Here is a 6,484-nt window from a genome sequence, read left to right on the forward strand (position 1 = left end):
AACAAAGCTGTTAAATTTGCAAGAAATACAAAATGACAAATTAAAAAAAAGAAATGAATTTCCAACAAAATAGCTAAATTTACAATCAAACAGATAAATTTTCAAGTAAAGACGATAAATGTTTAACCAAGCATGAAATAATTAAATTTCAGGATAAAAAATTCATTTTCAACACAAAAAAAAAAAACGAATTTTCAACCGGGGTTGAATTTTTAAAGAAACGAATTAATTTTTAACTCAAATAATAAATTTTTAACAACTTGTTGAATTTTATACAAAAAAAAAATCAATTTTTCACAAAAATAGACGTATTTTCAACAAAATAGTAAAATTTTTAACAAAAAGAACGAATTTGGATCCAAGAAGATTAAATTTCTATTAAAAAAATTGATTTTCGAGAAACAATGAAATACTTAATTTTTCAATTGAAAAAGAAGTCATTTTCAATCAAAGAAATTTAAAAAATATTTTTTATTTTAATAAAAAATAAATAAAAAAACAAAGAAAGTAAATCTGAATTCTAGAATAGGAATTCTGACGAGATCAAAAAAAAAAAATACTTCAGAGCCCAAAATGATCTCACAAAGGGTTAAATTTGGTGATTCTTCAATAGAAAATAGAAAAATAATCCAAGAAATTATTTCACTTGAATTTTAAAACCAAAAAAAATTTTAAAAAAAGGTAATTTTACATCAAAATAGTTTAATTTTAAAATCGGAAAGATGAGTTCTCAAAAAAGCTGTTAAATTTGCAAGAAATACAAAATGACAAATTAAAAAAAAGAAATGAATTTCCAACGAAATAGTTAAATTTACAATCAAACAGATAAATTTTCAAGTAAAGACGATAAATCTTTAACCAAACATGAAATAATTAAATTTCAGGCTAAAAAAATTCATTTTCAACAAAAAAAAACGAATTTTCAACCAGAGTTGAATTTTTAAAGAAACGAATTAATTTTTAACTCAAATAATAAATTTTTAACAACAGAAAAAGAGTTTTTAACATATTTGTTGAATTTTCTACTGAAAAAAAATCAATTTTCCACAAAATAGATGCATTTTCAACAAAATAGTAAAATTTTTAATGAAACGAATTTGGATCCAAGAAGATTAAATTTCTATTTAAAAAAATTGATTTTCGAGAAACAATGAAATAATTAATTTTTCAATTGAAAAAGAAGTCATTTTCAATCAAAGAAATTTAAAAAATATTTTTTATTTTAATAAAAAATAAATAAAAAAACCAAGAAAGTAAATCTGAATTCTAGAATAGGAATTCTGATAAGATAAAAAAAAATACTTCAGAGCCCAAAATGATCTCACAAAGGGTTAAATTTGTTGATTCTTCAATAGAAAATTGAAAAATAAACCAAGAAATTATTTCACTTGAATTTTAAAACAAAACAAAATTGTTTAAAAAAGGTAATTTTACATCAAAATAATTTAATTTTAAAATCAGAAAGATGAGTTCTCAACAAAGCTGTTAAATTTGCAACAAATTTGTAACAAACAATTCATTTTCTGCCAAAAGAGTAGAATTTTTTTTTACTGAAACGGAAACATTTTTAAATGAAAGGCGAATTGAAAAAAAATATAGTTCAATTCTCAAGCAAGAATTATTTCACTTGAATTTAAAAACCAAAAAGACTAATTTTTAACAAAACTCTTGAATTGAAAAAAGATGCGTTGAAACAGACGGGGTTTTTTTAAAATCAAAGACGAATTTTCCAAAAAAATTGTTCAATTCCGAGGCAAGAAAGATTTCAGTTGAATTTTAAAACAAAGAAAAGGAATTTAAAAAAAATTAATTTTACATCAAAATAGTTTACTTTTAAATCCAGAAAGAATAATCCTCAATAAAACTGTTAGATTTTTACCCAAAAATATGAATTTTAAACAAAAAATATATAATTTCTACTAAAACAGAAAAATTTTTAAATCAGACGAATTTTCAATTAAAAAAAAATATATATAGTTCAATCCTCAGACAAGAAAGATTTCAGTTGAATTTTGAAACCAAAAAGACGAATTTTCACAAAAATGTTAATTTTAAACCAAAATAATTGAATTTCAAACCCAGATAGACGAATTCGCAACCGAAACGTAAATTTTTAACAAACAGTTAATTTTTGTGTCAAACAGTTCAATTTTAAAACAAAAAAGACAAAATTGTTACATTTTTATCTATAAAAGATTTCATTTCTACTGAAAGAGTCAAATTTTTTAATCAAAAAGGGAATTTTCAAAAAAATTTCAATTCTCCAACAAGAAATGTTTCAGGTAAATTTAAAACCCAAAAAGAATTTAAAAGTTAATTTTACATCAAAATAGTTGAATTTTAAAAGCAGAAAATTTAATTCTCAATAAAACTGTTGAATTTTTATGCAAAAAAGATTTAAGTTTAATGTTCAGCATTGAAATGTTAATTTTTAACAAATAGTTCATTTTCTGTCAAAACATTAAAATTTTTATTCCGAAAAGATGAAATTTCTACAAAAACATAAAAATTAAAAAAAAGTTGAATTTTCAACAAATACAAATTTTAGTTGATTTTTCAAGAACCAAATATGAATTTCCAAAGAAGTTCGTTTTCTGCCAAAACAGTTGAAATTTGAAACCAAAATGTGAATTTTTAACAAATAATTAATTTTCTGCCAAAACAGTTGAATTTTTATTGCCAAACGATGAGATTTCTACTAAAATAGAGGCATTTTTAAATCAAAGATGAATTTTCGAAAATGTAGTTCAATTCTCAAGCAAAAAAAAAAAAAAATTCAGTTGAATTTTAAAACCAAGAAAAAGAATTTTTAACCAAACAGTACAATTTTTATCCAAAAACGATATCATTTCCTATAAACAGAGAAAAAGAAAGATTTCAGTTGATCTTAAAACCAAAACGATGAATTTTCACCCAAAATTTAATTTTCTGTCAGAAAAAGTTTAATTTTTATAACAAAAAGACGAATTAAAAAAAAACGGAGTTTTTTTTAAAAGATGTGAACTTTTAACAAAATTGTTGATTTTCTGCCAAAACCGTTGAATTTTAAAAGCAAGAAGACCAATTTTCATCCAAACTGTTTAATTTGTATCCAAAAAAGATATAATTTCTATTTAAACAGACATTTTTAAATCAATTATGAATTTTCAACAACAAAAAATAGTTCAAATCTCAAGCAAGAAATATTTCAGTTGAATTTCAAAACCAAAAAGTCCATTTTTAAACTTCTTGGCTTGAAAGTTCAACCAGTTGGTTAAAAAATGATTTACTTTGTTTGAAAATTTCATAATTTTGTTGAAAAATCATATTTTTTTAGCTAATAATTGAGTCAACTTTACGATGAAAAATTGGATACTTGAATTTTCAAATCAAAAATTACCTAAATAAACTATAAAATTTCAGTTAATAACATTCATTCCCAGCAACAACAAAAAATAATTTTAAAAAGTATGGTTTAATTCTCAAGTAAGAAATATTTCAGTTGAATTTTAAAACCAAAAGGGCAAATTTCAAACAAAAAGTGAAATATGATTTTTTAATAAATAGTTCAGTTTCTGTCAAAAAATATTTTTGTTTCGTTTAAAAATTCATCAATTTGCTAAAAAAAAATTACATTTTAATTTTCGAATACAAAATTAAGTGAACAATCTATAAAATTTCAGTTAAAAAAATTAATTTCCAGCCAAAAAAAATCAAATTTTCAAAAAGATAGTTCAATTATCAAGCAAGAAATATTTCAGTTTAATTTTAAAAACCAAAAAGTTAAATATTAAACAAATATCTAATTTTCTGCCAAAAATTAATTATTTTTTTGTTTTTTACAAATTAATCAATTTGGTTCAAAGTTTACCGTTTTAGAATAAAAATTTGACAGATTGGTTTAAATTTAAACTGTTTTCTTAAAAAATTATCATTTTTGCTTAAAAGTTCAATCAGTTGGTTGAAAATTAATTTTTTGGTTTACAAATTCCACCATTTGATTGAAAAATCATCTTTCTAACCTGAAAATTGACATTCTTCTTAAAAATGTATCTTTTTAGGTTTAAAAAAGAACCCTTTGCTCAAAAATTTGACAGTTGAAATTTCGAATAAAAAAATAACTACCTAAACTGTCAAATTCCAGTTGAAAAAATTAATTTTCAGTAAAAAAAACAACAAAAAAAAACGAATTATTCAAAAATATAGTTAAATTCTCAAGCAAGAAATATTTTATTTAGATTTTAAAACCAAATGTCAAATTTTAAATAAATAATTTTCTGCCAAATATTAATTATTTTGTTTTTGTTTAAAAATTAATCAATTAGGTTGAAATTTTACCGTTTTAGGATAAAAATTTGACAGATCGGTTTGAAATTCAACCATTTTGTTGAAAATGTATAACTTTTGCTTTAAATTTGAACCATTTGGTTAAAGAATAATTTATTTCGGTTGAAAAATCGTCTTTCTCAGCTGAAAATTGAATAACTTTCCGGGTTTAAAAGTCAACTCTTTTCTAAAAAATTTGACAATTTAATTTTTGAATAAAATATTAACTAAACAAACTATAAAATTTCAGTTAAGAAAATTAATTTGCAGTTAAAAAAAACGAATTTTCAAAAGGATAGTTCAATTTTCAAGCAAGAAATATTTCAGTTGAATTTTAAAACCAAAAAGACCAAATTTTCAATTAGAAGTTAATTTTACACCAAAATAGTTGAATTTAAAAACCGGAAAGACGAATTCTCGACAAAACAATTTAATTTTTATCCAAAAAAGATTCAAGTTAAATTTTCAGTACAGAAATATAAATTTTTAATAAATAGGTAATTTTATGCCAAAAATAAAAATGTTTGCTTTTAAAAATTCACCAGTTTGGTTAAAAGTTCACCATTTAGGTTAAAAATTTAAACGATTGGTTTAAAATTCAACTATTTTTATGGAAATTTATCATTTCTGCTTAAAAGTTTAACCAATTGGTTGAAAATTAATTTTTTTGTTTAAAAACTCCACTATATGGTTGAAAAATCATCTCTCTTATCTGAAAATTGACATTCTTATTGAAGATTTATCGTTTCGGGTTTAAAAGTCGACTCTTTTCTAAAAAATTTGACAGTTAAATTTTCAGTTAAAAAATTCACTAAATAAAATGTAAAATTTCAGTTAAAAAAATTAATTACCAATAAAACAAACGAATTTCCCAAAAATATAGGTCAATTCTCAAGAAAGAAATATTTCAGTTGATTTTTAAAACCAAAAGGACAAATTTTCAACAAAAAGATAATTTTACACCAAAATAGTTGAATTTTAAAACCGGAAGGCGAATTCTCGATGAAACTGTTTAATTGTTATACAAAAAAGATTTAGGTTGAATTTTCAGAACTAAAATGTAAATTTTTAACAAATAGTTCATTTTTTCCCTAAAATAAAAATTTTTTTGTTTAAAAATTAATAAATTTGGTTATAATAACATCTTTGTAGGTTAAAAACTTTACCGAATGGTTTAAAATATCACTTTTTTCTTAAAAATTTATCATTTTTGCATGAAAGTTCAACCTCTGGGTTGAAAATTATTTTTTTTTGTTTAAAAATTCCACAAATTTGATACTTGAATTTTCGAATCAAAAATTAACTAAACAAACTATAAAATTTCAGTTAAGAAAATTGTTTTGCAGTTAAAAAAACGAATTTTTAAAAAGATAGTTCAATTCTCAAGCAAGAAATATTTCAGTTGAATTTTAAAACCAAAAAGACCAAATTTTCAACAAAAAGTGAATTTTACACCAAAATAGTTGAATTTAAAAACCGGAAAGACGAATTCTTGACAAAACTATTTAATTTTTATTAAAAAAAAGATTTCGGTTGAATTTTTAGTACAGAAATATGATTTTTTAATAAAGAGTTAATTTTATGCCAAAAATTAATTTTTTTGTTTAAAAATTCCTCAATTTGGTGAAAAGTTCACCCTTTAGGTTACAAATTTGACAAATTGGTTACGAAATTCAATCCTTTTCCTGAAAATTTATAATTTTTTCTTGAAAGTTCAACCATTTAGTTAAAAATAATTTTTTTTTGTTTAAAAATTCCACCCTTTGATTGAAAAATCATCTTTCTTAGCTGTAAAAAATATTAATTTCTAGAAAAAAAAAGAATTTAAAAAAAAATACTTCAATTCTCAAGCAAGAAATATTTCAGTTGAATTTAAAAAATAAAAAAGTCTAATTTTAAACAAATAGTTAATTTTCTGTCGAAAATTAATTTTGTTCTTATTAAAAATTCATCAATTTGGTTAAAAGTTCACTCTTTAGGTTCAAAATTTGACAGATTGGTTTTTGAAATTCAACTATTTTCTTGAAAATTTATCCTTTTTGATTGAAAGTTCAACCATTTCGTTAACAAATAACTTATTTTGTTTGAAAATTCCATAATTTAGTTGAAAAATCAACTCTATGCTACAAAATTTAACGGTTTAATTTTCGAAGAAAAAATTAACTAAACAACCTATAAA

General features: G+C 21.6%; 1 protein-coding gene across 1 annotated transcript in view; it reads right to left on the reverse strand.

Moving 5' to 3' along the window:
• LOC117179769 (zinc finger protein 271-like) overlaps nucleotides 1–6,484 on the reverse strand; it is a 35,284-nt gene that overhangs the window by 8,171 nt on the left and 20,629 nt on the right. The window lies entirely within an intron of this gene.

The sequence above is a fragment of the Belonocnema kinseyi genome, chromosome 9 (genome assembly GCF_010883055.1).
Source record: "Belonocnema kinseyi isolate 2016_QV_RU_SX_M_011 chromosome 9, B_treatae_v1, whole genome shotgun sequence".
Taxonomy (NCBI): domain Eukaryota; kingdom Metazoa; phylum Arthropoda; class Insecta; order Hymenoptera; family Cynipidae; genus Belonocnema; species Belonocnema kinseyi.